Below are 22026 nucleotides of genomic sequence, written 5' to 3'. Positions count from 1 at the left end.
AGAGTAGCATAGAGGGAAAGTAGTGTCCGATCACGTTCAATTAGATGAAATATCAAATTGAAGAAATAGCTATAAGTGAATGCTGTTGAGGACTTTGAAATCACAGTCTATCTAGGTAAACAAAAATCATCAAGTGTTTTTTAAGATTTTGATTAACTTGAGGATTTTGTGACAAAGCGTCATGATGATAAATTTCAGTTTTGAAGAGAAACAAGTTTGAAGAACAACTGTTTTGAAGAAAATCAACTTTTGAAGAAATTCAACTTGAGGAATTTCAAGTTGGGTGGTGGCGTGACCCACCATATAAGAATGTTGATTTCAGACGCCGCGTACAATTGTCGTAGGGCCGTGAGAATCAATTTCTTCGTTGATTTCCTCACACTAAGAGTGATATTCTTCATTGGTTGAAGAAAATCGACTCATCATGTGTTGCACATCTAAGTCATCAATTTTGCATAAGTGTTAGGATGTGTGCATGTTTTTACAAAATATTTGAAGATTCTAAGATATTTAGCTCACACCGCAACTTGCGAAACCTTTTCTCATCCAAGGGCTTAGTGAAGATATCTACTAGTTGATCGTCAGTCTTCACATGGTCGATGAGGATATTGCCTTTGAGAACATGGTCCTGAAGAAAATGATGACGAATCTGGATGTGCTTGGTCTTCGAGTGTTGTACTGTGTTGTATGCAATCTTGATTGCACTCTCATTGTCGCAGTAGAGAGACACATTCTTCATGTTGATGTCGTAGTCCTTCAGAGTTTGCTTCATCCATAGCAATTGAGCACAGCATGAACCAGCAACAATGTACTCAGCTTCGGCAGTGGAGAGTGAAACTCAGTTCTTCTTCTTTGAGGACCAACAAACTAGTGATCTTCCGAGGCAATGACATGTGCCAGAGGTTGACTTGCGATCCACATGGTCACCAGCATAGTCACAATCGGAATATCCCACAAGATGAAGATTTGAGCCCTTGGGGTACCATAATCCTAGTGTTGGTGTGTGAGCTAAGTATCGAAGAATATGCTTCACAGCCTTATGGTGTGATTCCTTCGGTTTTTCTTGATAACGTGCACACATGCAAACACTAAGCATTATATCTGGCCTAGATGCACATAAATACAGTAAAGAGCCAATCATGGAGCGATATACCTGCTAGTCGAATTCTTTACCATTTTCGTGAGTGCAGAGGTGGCCGTTGGTAGGCATTGGATTCTTGGCACCTTTGCATTCAGGCATGTCGAATTTCCTCAGAACATCCTTGAGGTATTTCTCCTGTGATATGAAGATTCCATTGCGTTGTTGACGAATTTGAAGACCTAAGAAGAATTTCAGCTCCCCCATCATAGACATCTGATATTCTTCACTCATCATGTAAGCAAATTCATCACTGTAACGCTTGTCAGTACAGCCAAATATGATATCATCGACATATATCTGGCACACAAATAGTTCATTATCATAGGATTTAGTGAAAAGAGTTGGATCGAGTGAACCTGGTTTGAATCCTTTCTTCATGAGAAATTCCTTCAATGTATCATACCGTACCCGAGGGGCTTGCTTGAGACCATAGAGCGCCTTTTTGAGTCTGAAGACTATGTCTCGATTCTTTGGATCCTCAAAACCTGGGGGTTGAGCAACATATACTTATTCCTCAAGCTTACCATTGAGGAATGCACTTTTCACATCCATTTGATATAAAATTATGTTATGATGATTAGCATAAGCAAGTAGTATTCGAATAGCTTCAAGTCTAGCTACAGGTGCAAAAGTTTCATCGAAATCTATTCCTTCAACCTGTGTGTAGCCTTGGGCTACAAGTCGTGCCTTATTCCTCACCACTTGACCATCCTCATCTTGCTTGTTTCGGAAAATCCACTTGGTTCCGATGATATTGTGCTTGCGAGGATCTGGTCGTTTGACGAGCTCCCATACGTCATTCAACTTGAATTGAAGAAGTTCGTATTGCATGGCTTGGATCCACTCCGTTTCCATGAAAGCCTCAGCAACGTTTGATGGTTCTGTGATAGACACAAAGGAGAAATGCCCACAAAAGTTAACTAAGTGTGAAGCTTTTGAGCGAGTGAGAGGACTTGGCGCGTTGATGTCATTGAGGATTTTGTCAAGTTCCACTTCATTTGCAATCCTCGGATGAGTTGGTTGAGGATTTCGTCTGGGCTGAGGAATTGGTTCTGGAGCAATTTCCTCAGGAGCATCTTCTTGATTTTCATCAGTGCTGGGAATGATTTCTTCATCAATTTCCTAAGTGGGAACAATGTATTCAGTAGCTTTGAGCTTTATTGCTTCCTCAGGAGACAGCTTATCTGGATCAGGAGGCAATTGCTCTCTTTGTGAGCCATTAGTTTCATCGAACCGCACATCTACAGTCTCAACAACCTTGTTGTGATAGTTGTTGAAGACTGTGTAGGTGTGCGAGTCCTTTCCATAACCGAGCATAAAACCCTCATGTGCCTTAGGTGCAAACTTTGAGCTATGGTGAGGATCTCTAATCCAACATTTTGCGCTGAAGACTTTGAAATAACTTACATTGGGTTTCTTGTCAGTGAGGAGTTCATATGAGGTTTTCTTGAGGAATTTGTGAAGATATGCCCTGTTGATGATATGGCATGCAGTGTTGATTGCTTTAGGCCAAAAGCGATGAGGAGTCTGATATTCTTCAACCATGGTTCTTGCCATCTCAACCAGAGTCCTGTTCTTCCTTTCAACGACACCATTTTGTTGAGGAGTATAAGGAGCAGACAATTCGTGAGTAATACCAAGTTCATCAAGATAATTATCAAGACCAGTGTTTTTGAACTCTGTTCCATTGTCACTCCTGATGTGTTTGATCTTGATGCCGAAGTTCGTAGAGGCCCTTGAAGAAAGTCGTTTGAAGACTTCCTGCACTTCAGTTTTATATAGAATGATATGCACCCATGTATATCTGGAATAATCATCAACTATGACAATGCCATATAAAGATGTTGCATTTGTTAGAGTGGCGTAATGAGTAGGTCCAAATAGATCCCTGTGAAGCAATTCCAATGGACGAGTAGTGGTCATGATAGTCTTCGAGGGGTGCTTGTATCTGGTCATTTTCCCAAACTCACAGGTACCGCAGAGGTGGTCCTTGAGGAATTTGACCGATTCGATCCCGATGACATGCTTCTTCGTCGCGAGCATGTGCAAATTCCTCATGCCTGCATGACCGAGTCTTCGATGCCACAACCACCCTTCTGAGGTTTTTGCTAGTAAGAAAGTGGCTGGTTGAGGACCTGTAGAGAAATCAACAATGTACAAATCCCCTCTTCTAACGCCTTCGAAGATTTTGGATCTGTCAGATTCCATGATGACAACACATCCATATCTTCCAAAGATAACAATCATATCAAGATCACAAAGCATTGAGACTGACATGAGGTTAAATCCAAGGGATTCAACAAGCATCACTTTGTTCATGTGCCTATCCTTGGAAATAGCCACTTTGCCAAGTCCCTATACCTTGCTTTTACCTTTGTCAGCATATGTGATTTGCTTCAGGGGTGATGGAGTTAGTGGCATATTCATCAGCAAGCTTTTGTCACCAGTCATGTGATGTGTGCAGGCACTATCAAGAACCCACTCAGTACTCTTGGGTTTGTCATCCTGCAGATGAATTAGTACAGCTTACCATCTCATATGGTTCAGCTTTGAAGAATATGATATCAATTTAATCAGATAGGAATTTCATCATAAACAGAATTATAAGGACATGCGAAATATTTCTATTTCATCAATATTTGCTTGCGTCCTATCAAGCATTTTCCTCAGGTCTCCAGCAAATTCTTCGGATGATGATTTTCATCTGGAGACCTAACCTGCAGAAGTGATTAGTTCAATTTCTTCACCACCCAGATCTGAAGGGGTGGTAAAGCATTCATCATCATGCGAGCACCATATGAGAAAGGGGGCATTGAAGCTAATGCACTTCTCTTAATAGCAGGGGGTTAAAGTACTCAAATGAATATGCAGAGAACTTATTTGAGGATTTATGAACATAATGTTTTGAAGAATAACGCTCATATTCACATTCCTTCTAATTTCCATGCATGTTAGAAGCATTAGCATAGGTACGAGCATAGTTTTGGCCTGTTGAGGATTTTGATCCTCTTGAAGACTTTGGTCCTCCTGAAGAATTTGATCCGGGGTTCAAATTCTTCATAGGTGGTGTCATGAGGACATTCACCTGAAGATTTTCAAGGCAACTTTTGGGAACCCAGATTTTCCTCAGGGGAGGCCCATTCCTGCAGTTAGTTCCAACATATCGAGCAAATACTTCACCAGATTGATTTTTGAACAGTTTATAGTTGGAGTGAAATGACTCATCTGAGGAATAGGATAATTCACATGAAAATCTTGTTAGATTGGATGGATCAAAAGGAGCCCTAGTAGCAGCAACCCATGAGGTTTTGGGATACTGCTCAGGTTTCCAATAAGATCCATCAGCATCTAATTTCCTCTCAAAGGCAATTCCTTCTTTCCTCGGGTTCCTGTTCAAGATCTGCTTTTTGAGCACATCACAAAGGGTCTGGTGTCCTTTGAGACTTTTGTATATGCCTATCACATACAATTCCTTCAGCCCTGCATTTTTACCAGTGACATTTGTGGTTTCCTCAAGTGAGGAATTTGACACTACAGGAGCAGTTGAAGAATTTGTAGCAATAGAAGCATTTGATGATTCTGGTGAAGAATTAGCAGTTTTACGTTCGATGCATTTAAGACATGGAGGAATGAATTCAGCTTGAGCAGCACTGATGTGTTGAGCTAGTAATGAATCATTTTCCATACGAAGATCATCATGAGAAATCCTCAGCTTCTCTAGATCAACCTTCCTTTGAAGAAATTCATAGGAAAGTTTCTCATGATCAGCGAGGAGTGTAACATGACGATCTTGAAGATTATCAAATCTGGACCGAAGACTTTTCATATCTTCTGTGAGGATTTGGGTAAGATTCATTTCATCATTCAACAGATCATCGCTTCTATCTAGCAGTTTCTGAAGCTTTTCCAGGGCAGTTTGTTGTTTAGTGGCAATGATATCAAGTTTACTGTAACTGGGTTTTCTATAATCATCAGGTTCACAGTCACTTGAATCAGAGGAGCCAGCATCATTCGGTACCTTTGAACCTTTTTCCATGAAGCAATAGGTTGGAGCGAAGTCATCAGCATAGTCATCAGTATGGATGGTGTTATCATTTTCTTCAAGGTTGAAGATTGACTTGCCGACGAATGTGGTTGCAAGTGCAAGGCTAGCCTGTGTAGATTCTGAGTCTTCATCAGAACCCTCCTCTTCACCACATTCCTCGGATTCTGCCTAGGAGTTCATTTCCTTTCCAATAAGTGCCCGAGCCTTTCTGAAACTAGTCTTCTTGTGCGATGAGGACTTTGAAGATGAGGATTTTGAAGATTCCTTCTTTTTCTTCGAGTCATCAGAAATTTCATCATTGTATTTCTTCTTCTTTGATTCCTTTCCCCCAACGAGGACAATCAGCAATGTAGTGACCTGATTTCTTGCATTTGTGGCAGGTTCTTTTCTTGTAGTCCTCAGATGAAGATTCTGATTTCCTAAAATCTCTTCTTGAAGATTTACCAAACTGGACACATCGTGTAAACTTCTGGAATTTCCTCACGAGCATTGCAAGCTCGTGTCCAAATTCTTCAAGATCACCAATGCTACCATCCGAGTCTTCTTCATCAGATGAGGAAATTGCTTTGGGCTTCAGTGGACGTGGTCTAGAATAGCTTGGTCCATATAGATCTCTCTTTTCTTCTTGTTGGAAATCATGAGTATTGATTCTTTCGAGTATATTAGCTGGATCAAGCATCTTGTAGTCTGGTCTTTCTTGAATCATCAGAACTAAAGTATCAAATGAAGAATCCAAAGATCTTAGCAGTTTCTTCACAACTTCGTGCTCAGTAATGTCTCGAGCTCCGAGTGCTTGCAGTTCATTTGATATGTTAGTGAGGCGATCAAAGGTATCTTGGCAGATTTCATTGTCAAACCTCTTGAAGCGATTGAATAGATTGCGAAGAACATCAACACGAGAATCACGTTGGGTTGATACTCCTTCATTAACTTTGGACACCCTTTCCATGATAAGTTTTGCTGAGCCCAATGCACTCACTCTGCCATACTGACCTTTGCTCAGATGGCCACATATGATATTCTTTGCTTGAGAGTCAAGTTGCTTGAATTTCTTCACATGAGCAGCAGAGACAGTGGCAGTGACGATAGGGACGCCATGTTCCACAATATACCAGAGATCATTGTCAATAGCTTGTAGATGCATCTGCATCTTGGTCTTCGAGAAGGGAAAGTCCTTTCCTTCGAAAGTAGGACATGTTGTAGTAACCTTGATCATGCCTGCAGTCGACATAACTAAAACTCCAGGTGGTTAAACCAAAATCACACAGAACAAGGGAGTACCTTGCTCTGATACCAATTGAATGTGCATTATATCGACTAGAGGGGGGGAATAGGAGATTTTTAGAATTTCATCACTGAGGAAATTCCTTTTGAGGAAATTCCTCACTGATGACTAACTTGCAGCGGAAACATCAAAAGAATCAGGAGTGCAAAGTATCACTACAACAGTTTTTCACGGTGAGGAATACGAGAAATAGTTTGCTCAGTACGCAGGCATGGAGAAAGCAGATGAGGATTAACTCGCGTGAAGAATTTGGGGTTGTGGAATTTCAGAGAAAGCCTTCAGCAAATTCTTCGAACAGTGACAGTGAAAATCATCAACACACAAGCCGAGGAATGTAAAGAGTTGAAGAAATAGAACTAGTTTCATAGTGAAGAAAGTGGTTGATGACCCAGTTCCAACTGTTGTGACAGTTGTACATCTGGTTTGGAGCGGCTTGGTATTGAAACCAAAAGACACACAGTCCCGGGACACACAGTCCCTACCGTATTCTCCTTGGGCTAAGAACACAGAGTCCTTGCCCAACACTCGTGGTAAGTCTTCAGGGCAGACTTCCAAACCCTCACAAACTTGGTCACCTGGCGATCCACAATTGACTGCTGGATTGCTCTAGACCATGACGCCTAACCGTCTGGGGGATGTACAATCCTCAATGGTAAAAGGCTTCAGTCCCACATAGGAACAAATTCTTCAGTGATGCTCAATCACTTGGTTTTCGGTTTGTGGTTTGGTGGTTGGGGTATTTCCTCACCGATGAATTACTTCGAAGACTCTGAGGAATTTGGGTTGCTCTTATGACAACTGTCAGTTTCTAACGGAGCAGCCAACCAGCTAATGGTTGTGGGGGTGGCTATTTATAGCCTAGGAGCATCCCGACATGATTTGACATTAATGCCCTTAAATAATATGACCGTTGGTGTGGATAAGACCAATGATGTGGCGCAACTATCGGTAATGGTCGGGACCCTAAACTGTGAGAGTCCTCATGTCTCTCATATTCCACACTTGAGGCCCTTGGTAGGATTAGGCTTGGGTTGAGCATCATGGGGAAATTAATTCCAATGTGTTACTTTGACCCCCTTTAACAGTACGGTGTTCCTATTACTCAAGTGTGAAGAAAATAAAACAGAAAGGATAAATCTTCATGCTTCAAAGTCTTTAGATTGATTTTCTTCAGGACGCACTGAACTCCTCATTTTCAATATCTTCATGAGGAATATCAATTTCATCGCAATTTCTTCGCAATTCAATTCTTCAGCTTCTGACCAATTTCTTCAGCCGAAGATATACATTTTTAGGGGTCGATATTCATCGAATATTTCAAACTCCTCAGCGACTTATAGATCCTGTGTACACTCACGAACACATTAGATACTTAACCTATAAGTCTTCAAACCACCAAAACCTCTAAGGGGCACTAGATGCACTTACACTAACACTTAGCTACCGAACTGGTATCTAATACCCTCGTGCTACTAGGAGTACTAGTAAAGTACACATCAATATCATGTATATCCAATATACTTTTGTCAACCTTGCCAGCCTTCTCATCTACCAAGTATCTAGGGTAGTTCCTCTTCAGTGACTTTTCCCCTCATTACAGAAGCACTTAGTCTCGGGTTTGGGTTCAACCTTGGGTCTCTTCACTAGAGTAGCAACTGGTTTGCTGTTTCATGAAGTATTCCTTCTTGCCCTTGCCCTTCTTGAAACTAGTGGTTTTACTGACCGTCAACAATTGATGCTCCTTTTTTATTTCTTCTTTCACGGTGTCACACATCATGCATAGCTCAAGGATCATCATATCTATCCCTGATCTGTTATTGTTCATCACGAAGCTCTAGTAGCTTGGTGGCAGTGACTTTGGAGAACCATCACTATCTCATCTAGAAGATTAACTCCCACTCGGTTCAAGCAATTGTAGCACTCGGACGATCTGAGCACATGCTCAATGATTGAGATTTTCTCCCTTACTTTGTAGACAAAGAATCTTGTTGGAGGTCTCATACCTTTCAATAAGGGAACGAGCATGAAATCCCAATTTCATCTCTTGGAACATCTCATATGTTCCGTGACGTTCAAAACATCTTTGGTGCCTTAATTGTAAGACGTTAAGCATTACGCACTGAACTATCACGTAGTCATCAAAAACGTGTATGTCAGATGTTCACAACATCCACAGATGACGCTAGAGGTTCAGCACACCGATCGGTGCGTTAAGGACATAAGCCTGTTGCATAGTAATGAGGACAATCCTTAGTTTACGGACCCAATCCGCATAATTGCAACTATCATCTGTCAACTAAATTTTCTCTAGGAACATATCAAAAATACTAGAGCTACAACGCAAGCTACAACATAATTTGCAAAGATCTTTTGACTATGTTCATGATAATTGAGTTTAGCTAATCACATTACTAATAACTCCTACTCAAATAGGCATCTTTCTAGTCATTTGAGTGGCGCATGATCCAAATCCACTAACTCAAGTCCGATCATCACGTGAGTTGAGTATAGTTTCAGTGGTGAACATATCCATGTAGATCATATCAACTATATGATTAATGCTCGACCTTTCAGTCTCTTGTGTTCTGAAGCCATGTTTGTACATGCTAGGCTTGTCAAGTTTAAGCCGAGTGTTCCCCGTGTGCAACTGTTTTGCACCCGTTGTATGTGAACATTGAGTCTATCACACCCGATCATCACGTTGTGTCTCGAAACGACGAAGTGTCGCAACGGTGCACAGTCGGGAGAACACAATTTTATATTGAAATTTTAGTGAGGGATCACCTTATAATGCTACCGTTGTTCTAAGAAAAATAAGGTGCATAAAAGGATTAACATGACATGCAAATCATAAGTGGCATGGTATGGCCATGAACTTGTGCTTCTTGATCTCCATCACGAAAGCACCGACATGATCTCCATCGTCATCCGCACCGCACCATGATCTTCATCCTCCTGATCTCCATCATCGTGCTGCCATCGAGGTTGTCGTGCTATCTATGCTATTACTACTAAAGCTACCACCTAGCGATATAGTAAAAGCATCTGCAAGTACCAACGTTAGTTTAAAGACAACCCTATGGCTCATGTCGGTTGCCGTAGCATCGACGTGCAAGTCGATATTTAACTACTACAACATGATCATCTCATACATCCAATATATCATATCATGTCTTTGGCCATATCACATCAAATGCATACCCTGCAAAAACAAGTTAGATGTCCTCTAATTTGTTGTTGCATGTTTTACGTGGCTGCGATGGGTATCTAGTATGAGTGCATCTTACTTACGCAAAGCCACAACGGTGATATGAAAATTGATATTTAACCTTCTCCAAGGACCGCCTCGGTCAAATCCGATTCAACTAAACTTGAAGAAACAGACACCCGCCAGTCATCTTTATGCAACAAGTTGCATGTCAGTCGATGAAACCGGTCTCTGGTAAGCGTACGAGTAAAGTTGGTCTGGGCCGCTTCGATCCAACAATACCGCCGAATCAAGAAAAGACTAAGGAGGGGAGCAAATTGAACATCAACGCCCACAAACTATTTTGTGTTCTACTCGAGATATCATCTACGCATGATCCTAGCTCATGATGCCACTGATGGTGAACGTTGCATGGGAACAAAAAATTTCTTACGCACACGCAATACCTATCCATGGTGATAATCATCTACGAGAGGGGAGAGTGAATCTACATACCCTTGTAGATCGCTAAGCGGAATCATATATAACGCAGTTGATTTAGTGGAACATCTTCGTGATTCAAATCGCAGCCCATCCCGCGATCTCATCACAATCCGTCCCGCGATCCCATCACGATCCATCCCGATCTAGTACTGAACGTACGGCACCTCCGCGTTCAACACACGTAAAGCTCGATGACGATCCTTGCCTTCTTGATCCAGCAAGAGGGGCGGAGAGGTAGATGAGTTCTCCAACACAACGGCATGGTGGTGGTGGTGGGGGATGTATTCCAGCAGGGCTTCGCCTATGCACCGCTAAAAACCGATCTAGAGGAAGAACAGACCTAGAGAGAAGTAGAGGGGGCACATGGCAATTAGGGTTAGCCCTCACCTCTAAAACCTCTAGTATATATAGGAGGTAGGGAGGGGAGGAGGCAGCCTCAAACCCTCAAGCTTTGGCCGAAATTGGAGGTGGAGGAGTCCTAATCCAATCCTACTAGGAGTAGGATTCCTCCTCTCCACTTGGAAACCCTTCCCACCTTTTCCACCTTTGGGTTTCTTTCCTTCCCACCTAGAATCCTCCTTGGGTTTTAGTGGAGGCTTCGGCCAGCCCACTAAGTGCTGGTTCACATCCTCCCACAGCCCATGAAACCCTTTGTGGTGGGTGGGCCCACCTGGTGGACCCCCGGAACCCATTCGTCACTCCCGGTACACTGCCGGAAATGCCCGAAACTTTTCCGGAGTTCAAAACCCACTTTCCTATATATCAATCTTTACCTCCGGAGCATTTCGGAGATCCTCGTGATGTCCAGGATTTCATCCGGGACTCCGAACAACTTTCGGTTACCAAACACACACGACTCAGTAATATCGAAATGTCACCAAACCTTAAGTGTGCAGACCGTGCGGGTTCGAGAACTATGCAGACATGACCCGAGACACTCCCCGGTCAATAACAAATAGCGGGACCTGTATGTCCATATTGGCTCCTACATATTCTACGAAGATCTCTATCGGTTGAACCTCTATGTGAAGGATTCAGTTAATCCTGTATGATGTTGCCTTTGTCCTTCGGTATGTTACTTGCCCGAGATTCGATCGTCGGTATCTCCATACCTAGTTCAATCTCGTTACCGGCAAGTCTCTTTACTCGTTCCGTAATACAACATCCCGTAACTAACTCCTTAGTCACATTGGTTGCAAGGCTTGTTGTGATGTTGTATTACCGAGTGGGCCCCAAGATATCTCTCCGTCACACGGAGTGACAAATCCTAGTCTTGATCCATGCCAACCCAACAGACACCTTTGGAGATACCTGTAGAGCACCTTTATAGTCACCTGGTAACGTTGCGACGTTTTATATACACATGTTATTCCTCCGGTGTCCGGGAGTTGCATGATGTCATGGTCATAGGAACAGATACATTGACATGCAGAAAAGAGTAGCAATAAACTAACACGCTCATATGCTACATTTATAATTTGGGTCTTGTCCATCACATCGTTCTCCTAAAAATGTGATCCCGTTATCAAGTGACAACACTTGCCTATGGCCACGAAACCTTGACCATCTTTGATCAATGAGCTAGTCAATTAGAGGCTCACTAGGGACAGTGTGTTGTCTATGTATCCACACATGCATTTGAGTTTCCAATCAATACAATTATAGCGTGGATAATAAATGATTATCATAAACAAGGAAATATAATAATAACCAATTTATTATTGCCTCTAGGGCATATTTCCAACATTATGTTCGTGTCATAAATGCAAAGATATAGTATGCCTCAACCCCTTTAAAGCTGGAAAATTCAAGGCACATGTGCGCTTGCATGGTTTAGGGATGACCATACACGGTTGATAAGTGAAGACCATGATGATGAGGATGTCTATGGGGCATGCAATAATGACATGGGCCCACACAAAGAGATGATCGACAATGGGGGTGAAGAAGAGGGCATCAGAAATGGCATCGTACATGGCGCAGAAGAGGCCGGATCTGTCAGAGAAGAGGTCGTACATGACAGAGAAGACATCATAGTCTTCGTCCATACGAAGTTTAGCCATGTGGGACCCGCATGTTCGAGAAGTGCTTTGCAAGGGGACGACTAGCGAGAGAGCTGCTTCTAAAGAGGAGGCCAAGTTAGCACATCTTGAGCTAGACTTAAAGACTCCATTATATAATGTTTGCGATCCCGAGGTGATCTGTTTGAGTTTCACACTAGAACTACTCAAGACGAAGGCAAGAGACAAATGTACAGACACAAGCCTGGATGACCTTTTGAAGTATCTAAAGAAGGTTCTTCCTGCAGGAAGCATGTGTCCCACTAGTGTCGAGGAGGCCAAAAAAATTATGTGCCCTCTTGATCTGCCGCACATTAGATACCACGGATGCTTCAATGATTGCATGATATATAGGAACGAGCATATGGATAAACCATCTTCCCAAAGTGCAATGGTTCACTATATAAGAAGGCCGGAAAGAAAGCACCACGGAAAGTCGTACGGTACTTTCCCATCACTCCCTATCTGCAACAGTATTTGGGAGATCCTAAGGAAGCAAAGCTCATGCTATGGAAGGCGGATAAGTTGAAGCCAGACGACGGAGATGATCCGAAACTGAGACACATCGCAGATGCTACTCAATGGAGAGCATTAATAGTTGAATATGAATATTTCACAGATGATCCAAGAACATCATGCTTGGTGCTAGTACTAATGGCATGAATCCATTTGGCAAGCAGAGCACCAACCATAGCACATGGCCATTGTTTGTATGGATGTACAACATCTCCCTGGAAGTGCATGAAGGCAAAATAAATACAGATGACTATGCTTATTCAAGGGCCAAGACAACCGGTAAATGACATTAACATGTTTCTCGGGTTACTAAAATAGGATCTAGAAACTTTGTGGACAAAACCGGCGAAGACATGGGACGTTAGCACATGAGAGTATTTCAACATGAGAGCCGCTTTCATCACGACGGTGCATGACTATATCAGTTACAAATATGTCATGGTCTAGGTGTGCCATGGATAATGCGGATGCACTAGGTGCATGGATGATAGAATGTCTTGGCAGCTATCCATAGATGGTGGGTCTTCAAAAATCGTGTACATGGGGCATCGAAGATGGATAGAGAAGGATGACCCGTGGATAAAGTGTGAGATCTATTCAATGTTAAGGTCGAGCATCGAGGACCTCCACGTAAGCATAGCAACATCAAAATTGACGAGTTGTTGAAGAACTTTAATAGTGTCCCTCTTCGAGAAACATGAAAAAAAGCCTTGGTAAGGTCGAGCATCGAGAACCTCCACGTAAGCATAGCAGGAGCAGCTTTGAAGGTATGGAAAACGAGTTTTGATTTCTAGTACTTGGAGTTCTGGACCAAACTAGACACGCCTCATAGCCTTGATCAAGTGCATATGACAAAGAATATCCTTGAGAGTTTTCTTAGAACATTGATGAACATGCTGGAGAAGACCAAGGATGGGCCGAAGGCAAGAAAAGACTTGGAATTTTTGGAAATCAGGAAAGACCTCCATATGTCGTGTAAAAAGTCATCGAAGGAAATGGAGACGGAGATGGAAGATATGGGCAAAAAGCAAAAAAAAGAAGGGAGAAGATTATTGCCTCGCTCTTGCTTCACCTTAGATCCGAAGGAGGTCGTCAATTCTTCAAGTGCCATGATGGAATCAAAGTTAGTTCCAGATACTATGGGAAAAAGAGGTTCAGCGGGATGAAGTCTAATGACTGTCACATGATGATGACGCGGTTACTCCCGGTTGCACTAAGAGGTATTTTGGACACACAAGTCCATGATACGCTTATTGATCTATGCCACTTTTTTGACCCTATCTCTCAACCGATCATTGTGAAGCAACTGAAAAGGTTACACAAAGAGATGCTTGTCATACTAAATGAGCTAGAGATGTACTTTCCGCCCGCGGTCTTTGACGTCATGATGCACTTGTGTGTTCACATGGTGGATGACATCATAGACCTAGGGCCGAAATTCCTACATAGCATGATGTCTTCATGAGGATGAATGGGTTCATAAAAGGATTTGTTCATAACATGAACCGTCCGGACGGAAGCATCAGGCATGGCTATCTGACCCAAGAGTCTATCTCGTTCTGTGAATATTATCTAGGCGTCAGAGAACCTGTTGTTGGTTTGCCCGTAAAAAAGCATCGTGGGAGGCTGAAAAGAGAAGGTCACATCAAAGGCCGGAGGGAATTGAATGTGTACCGCTCGGGCAAACAGGATGGCCTTGACATATCTAACTTAGTAGTGCTACAACACCTAAATGTGGTAGATCCTTTCTTGGCACTGCACAAGGAGACACTCGCCAAGAACTACCGTGGTCGTGGGCTGCACAGGACGGACACTGAAGTTATTAGAGACCACAACTCCACTTTATTGTGTTGGTTCAACAAGCGAGTTGTGTCTAATCCCCTGTAAGAGGGTTGTCGAGACAGAAATTTGATATACGCCATAGCACATGGCCCGACGGTCAACCTCGCGACCTATGAGGTATACGATATCAAGGGATACAAGTTCTACATGGAGGCCAAAGATATTAATAGTGAATACCACAACTAAGGGGTGATGATGGAAGCCATGACCGGCGAGGTAACTGAAAGATACTATCAAAGGCTCAAAGAGATATGGGATCTTGAATACTCTGGATTGCATAGCGCGATGATGTTCCTTGTGAGATGGGCCAAGAACGTACAAAGGGAAAACCTACTTTTCACTACCATGTGTATACCCGACGACAATAGCCCTACCGCGAATGCCACCGCCAAAAATGAGCCATGGGTACACGCTCAGCATGTGACACAATGTTTATTCATAGTAGACCCTCTTAGTCCAACTGTGTTTCCGTAAGGTGATGCAGAAGGAGCATTGCCGGAATGGATGGAGTCACCAATGAGGAAGACTACGACTAGTATGATGACCTGATGAGGGAAGATCATGATGACGATAAACCATACATCAAAAGAAGAAGCAGGACAACATTACCTAAGAAAGATGATACTCCCTGGAAAAGTAAAAGTCACGATGAGGGGATCAATTATTCGACAACGAACAAAAGAGGAAAGAAGAAGATCAACCTCAAGCGTTGTTGTCACACAATAATCAACAAACGATCATAATTTGTGTGGACCTATTTTTTATAAGTACTTAACACCATTATTAGTCAAATGATGTAATATATAGGACAAATTTTATCTACCACCGGTGGTAGTTACGACCACTGGAGTTTTGTATGTTGTATGTAGTGTCTATCAAATCAGAGAGTATGTACGCATAGTATGTACTATATTAGAATGTTTACGTAGTATATGCACTACTTTTTTGGTAGTATGTCTCATGTTTTTAGTATGCTCTTTTTTGTATACAAATATATACATATTTCACAAATGTAATAAAAATCATGGGTCAACTTGCAAATTTTTCATTTAAATCACTTTAAAGTATCTTATATAGCATATTAACATACTTACAATGATAAAGTAGTATATATACCACGAGATGATAGTATATGGGACATGTGGGATAAATACCCCTAGGTGGTAGGATGTATTTTGGGGTAACTACACCTAGGTTATATATATATATTATGAACTAATTATTATTCGGAGGTGCTCATAGTGGGAGGAGGCGTCGTCCGAAGGTGCTCGGTCATATATACGGGCCGGTGGGGTAGGTCTTATTACTACATAAACAACCTAATTAGCAATTAGGAAAAATAAAGAGAACAAGGAAAAAGGAAAATGAAAAAGAAAAGAATGTAAATGAAAGACAATTAGGAAAAGAAAAAGGAAAACGAATTTATAAAAAAATAAAAATAGTTAGCAGTAGCGCGTTTGGGTTTCACACGCACTATAGCTAACTTAGATATAACGCGTTTTTACACAAATGCTATGCAACTAACTAAGCTATAGCCTGTTTAGCAGAAATGCGCTATAGCTAAGTTGGCTACAACCCGACCGATCTTCCCCATCATACCCCCCACTCTCTTTCCCTCACTCTCGATCCTCTCCCTAGCTCTCTCTCTCGTCCGACGACCCCGACCCCGATGACCCCGGCGACCTCACCTCCAAGGACCCCGGCCTCGACCCCAACATCGTCCCCAACGACTCTGCCCCGGTGACGCCGACCCCGACCTATATGTCCCCGGCCTCTCCTTCTCCACCGGTCGTTGTCCCTTGCATCCCCACGCCTCCTCTGCGTGTCTCCATCTCTACTAAGCGCCCTCTGTACCTTCCCTTTCTTAATAGTGTGGGTTGGGTGAATCTTGTTTCTTAGATTAGGTTTCTAAAATTAGGGTAAAATAGAAAATCAGGGTTATGAAATTAGGGTAAATTCAATTAATTAGATAGTAAAATAGAAAATTAGTGTTCTAAAATTAGTTATTAGTTTGTGAAAAAACTAGTTAATAGTTTGTGAAATAATTAGCTAATAGTTTCTATTTCTGAAAAAAATAGTCAATAGTTTATGTTTCTCAAAAAATAGGTAATAATTACCATTTATGAAAAAATCCAGTTAATAGTTAGTAGTTAATTAGATAGTAAAACACGAAATTAGGGTTCTCAATTTGTTAATAGATTCTGAAAAAATTAGTTAATAGTTTATGTATCTCAAAAAATCTAGTTAGTTGTTAATAGTTAATTAGATACTAAAACAAAAAATAAGTTAGTTCTCCTTGAATTTTGATGAAAAGCCTGGTCCATTTGGTGTTGGGTTATTGTCCATTTGAAGTTGGCCTATGACCTTATTCTGATTGGGACAACTTGTTGTCCATTTGAAGTTGAATTCAAATTAAAAATGCCCAAATTCAATTGAAATGCTTGGTGTCCGTTTGAAGTTGCTGTCGAAATGCAATGAAAATGAAAATGAAATGCTTGCTGTCCATTTGATGTTTCCATGAGTTGTTGTCCATTTTGATGACGAGTTGCTGTCCAAACACTCAAATTGGACCACATAGAATGTGATGTGGGCCTGAGGCCGTTCTTGTTTGCACGGGAACTGATTTTGATTGGCCTATGTTTTGTCGGAATGTTGATTCATTTCCGTTCTCACAAATTTCACGCGCTCGATATGTGCCATTTTTAGCATACATCATGCCGAAATTTTCCGTGAATTTTGACATTACATGTGCTTCAGATTGGACAAATCGTGTGCCTGAGATTCGGTAGGACGGGAAAGAAATGACAGACAGGAAAAACATAGACCATTTTTGGAAGAGTCGTTATTCATATTATTATATAAATCTCGATAATTAAATGACTGGATTGAACCCTAGGAAACATGGCCGAGAATGATGAAGCATGAGGTTCTCGCACCCAAGAAGGAGAAGCACACGCTTACCTCGACTATATGTCTAGCCAGGAGATGGAGATGGAGACTGATGCCAATGTCGATGGTGCATATGCCGATGACACTGATGCCACGAACACTGGCACTAAGACAGAGACGACCATTTATGGTTCCTACCAAGCCAGTGAAGGAAAGAAGGCAAAGAGGGCACGCCGGCCAAAATAGCTCGACACCGGAAGACTAGTGATCATGAAGGTGCATGAAGGAAAATTTTAGACAACACAACCGCGGGATGTGGCAGGGACATGCTGCAACGAATTAGCATGCATCCTACGGGATACCACTAACATCAGTGACACAAAAATATGGAAGAATGAACCTTTGCAACACCTGCTCCTAACTAGGTTGCACGCAAGATTCTTGTTCCCTAGTCGGGATGAAAAGGATATCGAGCACCCGTGGGATGGTCCTGCCAAGAAAAAAATAAACAACAATGCCCTAAGAAAGTTCAGCAATGACTTGAGAGCTTGGAAAACAAGGGTAAAAGAGGCGATTGAAGTACACCATGAAACGTACGCCCAGATTAAAGAAGACAATCCAAAAATTTCAAAAGAGGACTTTGAAAAGTTCAAGGCAACTTGCGCTGAAGAAGCTACCAAGGCCAGGTCGGATAAAGGCAAAGAGCTTCAAGCAAGGGACATGGGGAACCACCACCTCGAAAGTTGTGGTTACATGGGTAAGAGGCCCATGTGGGCTAAGGAGGACGTGGAACATGAACGTCTAGGGCTCCCAGTCCCCTTGGCTAGGAGGAGCATGACTTCATCAAGGCCCGGTTCAAGTGGGGCCCTATAGAGAAGGAATTTGACATGGACAGGTCTACGAGAGAATTCATGAGAATATTAATAATTATCATTTTACCACATTATATTTGCTTCCGATCAAGTCGACTATGTTGTAGTTACATTCATAATTGATTCACGCTCATTTTGCACACAGAGCAACACAAGCTTGTAGCGAAAAGAAATCCTCGACTCAGTCAACTCAATCGTCGATGAAGTACAAGTGGGACAACCCATTCAACCAGGCAATCAACTTAATGTACAGAAAACTGTTGGATAGGCGGCCACAGTATGGATGTGTGCACACTGCCGAAGACGGCACCAGGTGGAAGTAGTACTATAGGGAGGACGCTGAGACCAAAAAAGAGAAAGAAGTTAAGTCAAGTGACATCAACGAGAAGCTGGTGCTGGTGTTGGAGAAAACCAAACTAAAACCATAGCTGAGGTAAGAAGAGCAGAGGTACATTCTTGCAGAAATGACGTGGCAGTTGCATTGACAAGCTTGATTCTAAGTATGATGAGTGGGTTGAAACAAAATCCAAACCGACCCAACTGATTTTCCCATGCCCACCTTCACTAGGAGCAACTCGTTGAACTACGCGCCCTCACCCTTACTTGCTATGGTGACCGCACCCGCACCTATTCCAGCAGCACCGCCTGCTCCCGCACGTGCACCCTCTGATAGCAGCTCGTGCTCCGTCTCTGGCTTAAATATCGAGCTGTCAACGTTGGCCGAGCTCGATGCCCTCACAGTAGACACACGTCGCACGCTCATCAACATAACTAACTAACATTCAGTTACTATTGCATTTTGGATCTCTAAAGCCACACACATGTCTTTGCAGGCCGACTCCATTCCATGCACCCTCCTCTACAACATGAATGGCGAGTTGGTGGTTGTGGGGAAGGCTACTATAATGTAGCCCAAGCATCACTTGTTCCATGGTCGGCAGATGCGTGATGACGCCATAAAGGTCTCCGTGATGAGTGTGGCATAGGGCTACAAGGGTTTATCTCTTCCCGAACAAATAGGTGCACAAGATGAAGAGACACCGATGCAGCTTGGTGAATCTAAAAATTGGTCGGTCCTATGGCGAAGAATCTTCTTCGTTTGGAGGTGGTTGAGACCATACGAACAGGACCTGAACAAGGTATTACCACAACCCCACCTATGCAATTACAACCATCGTCTTTGCTACTGGGTGAGGGCGAGCGACACGAGGAAGTGGCTCCAACCATTCTGGCGCCGACTGATGATGTCGCCCACATGGATGAGGATATGGATCATGACATGCAGGATGAGGACCCTGTCAAGCGGCTTAATAGCGACGCCTATGAGGACGTAGTGATGAGTCATCCATATGAGCAACAGTCGGAGCTGGAACACCCTCGGGAGTGTAAGAAGTCTCTGTTCATGCAAGCCTCACAGGACAAGTGAAAGGACGTAGATGTCACCTATGCATGCCCGAGGTCTTCATGAGCAAGCAAGTTGGATGCACATTCCACTTAGCTTTAGTGGAGCTTTCATACACTTGTAGCTCTAATGCGTCATTTGCATGGCAATCCCTACTACTTGCATAAATATCTATCGACGTGCATCTCCATAACCATTTGGTACACCAAGTTGATGTGAGATTATCTTCTCCACTTTTACCCCTTTGAAACCTACCACCATATTCTATTCCACCTTAATGTTATGTCCAATTGTTCACGCTCATGTATTGTGTGAAGAACAAAAAGTTGATGCATTTTGAAAAAGTACGATCCAATTGCCTGACTTGGATACCGTAGTGCTTGACATTTGTATTAATGTGGTGAAGATGGAGCCATGCCTTGCTAATATAATAAGATGGATAAGGGGTAAAACAACCTTCAAGGTTTGTATACTTTGAAAGATTAATTATTTTGCTACTTATAACTGTAACTATTGCTGTGTTAACACTTATTAATTGATCATTTCTCAATGAGCATACATGCATAAGGTTACATCATGGATATCATGTCACATCAAAAATTCTATTTTTATCATTTACCTACTCGAGGATGATGAGGAATTCAGCCTGGGGTGCTTGATATGTATCCAACATATGTAAAACAAATAATTTTCCATGCTAATATATTTTCATTTTAGAATAATTTTGGGGTATTTATTTGCCAATTTATATTATTTTTGAGGACTAACCTATTGACCAATGCCCAGTGCTATTTCTTATTTTGTGCATGTTTTTTACTATTTAGGTTTTCCATACCAAATGAAGCCCAATTGATCTAAAACTTTTTGGTGATTTTTTCTGCACTAAAAGAAGACCGAGGCATATCGGAAGAAGGCTAGAGGCCGCACGAGGGGCCCACGAGCCAACAGGGGAGAGCATGGGGGGCGCCCTATCGACTCTGTTTTCTACACTGTAAATTCTATTATACCCTAAAAACATAAGAGCGAGTCCCGACACACTTTTTACACTGCCGCAAGTCTTTGTTCTGATGGGAGGCCATCCAGAGATCCGTTCTGGCACCCTATCGGAGGGGGGGTCGATCACGGAGGCCTCTTCATCAACCTTGTTGCCCTCATGACCATGTGTGAGTAGTTCACCACAAACAAACGGGTCCATGGCCAGTACCTAGCTGGTAATCTCTCTCTCTCTGATCTTCAATACAATGAACATCGCATTTTCGCTTTGATCCACATGATGTAATTCCTTTTGTGCGGTGCATTTGTTTGGATCCGATGAATTGTGGGTTTATGTTCAGATTATTCATGGTAAATATTTGAGTCTCATGTGAATACTTGTATGATTCTTATGAGCATGATTATGGCAGCTTTGTAATTCTCTCTGATCTATTGAAATAGTTTGGCCAACTAGTTTGATATTTCTTTGATGGTTACATGGCTAAGAGGCGCGTGTGGGCTAAGGAGGATGTAGAACATTAACGTCTGGGGCTCCTAGACCCCTTGGCTAGGAGGAGCATGACTTCATCAGGCCCCGGTTCAAGTGGGACCCTATAAAGAAGGAATTTTACATAGAAGGGCCTACGAAAGAATTCATGAGAATTTTAGTAATTATCATTTTACCACATTATATTAGCTTCTGATCAAGCTTCTGATCAAGTCGACTATGTTGTAGTTACATTCATAATTTATTCACACTTATTTTGCATACACAGCAACACAAGCGTGTAACCAAAACCAAATCGTCGACTCAGTCAACTCAGTCGTCGCTGAAGTACAAGTGGGACAACCCATTCAACCGGGCAATCACCGCCTGATCCCGCACCTGCATCCTCTGATAGCAGAGGGTACAAGTGGGACCCTATAAAGACGGCACCATGTGGAAGTACTAATATAGGGAGGACGTTGAGGCCAAAAAGAAGTGAAATAAGTTAGTCAAGTGACTATCAACGAGAAGGCATTGGTGCTGGAGAAAACAAAGCTAAAACCGTAGCTGAGGTAAGAAGGGCAGAGGTACATGCTTGCAGAAATGATGTGGGAGCTGCATTGACAAGCTTGATTCTAAGTATGGTCAGTTGGGTGCAACAAAATTCAAACTGCCCCAACTAATTTTCCCATGTCGAGCTTCTGTGGTAGCAACTCATTGAACTACGCAGCCTCACCCTTACTTGCTATGGTGACCGCACACACACCTAGTCCAGCAACACCGCCTACTCCCGCACCTGCACCCTCTAATAGTAGCTCGTTCTC

This window comes from Hordeum vulgare, chromosome 7H (genome assembly GCF_904849725.1).
Source record: "Hordeum vulgare subsp. vulgare chromosome 7H, MorexV3_pseudomolecules_assembly, whole genome shotgun sequence".
Taxonomy (NCBI): Eukaryota; Viridiplantae; Streptophyta; class Magnoliopsida; order Poales; family Poaceae; genus Hordeum; species Hordeum vulgare.
This window is presented reverse-complemented; position numbering follows the sequence as displayed.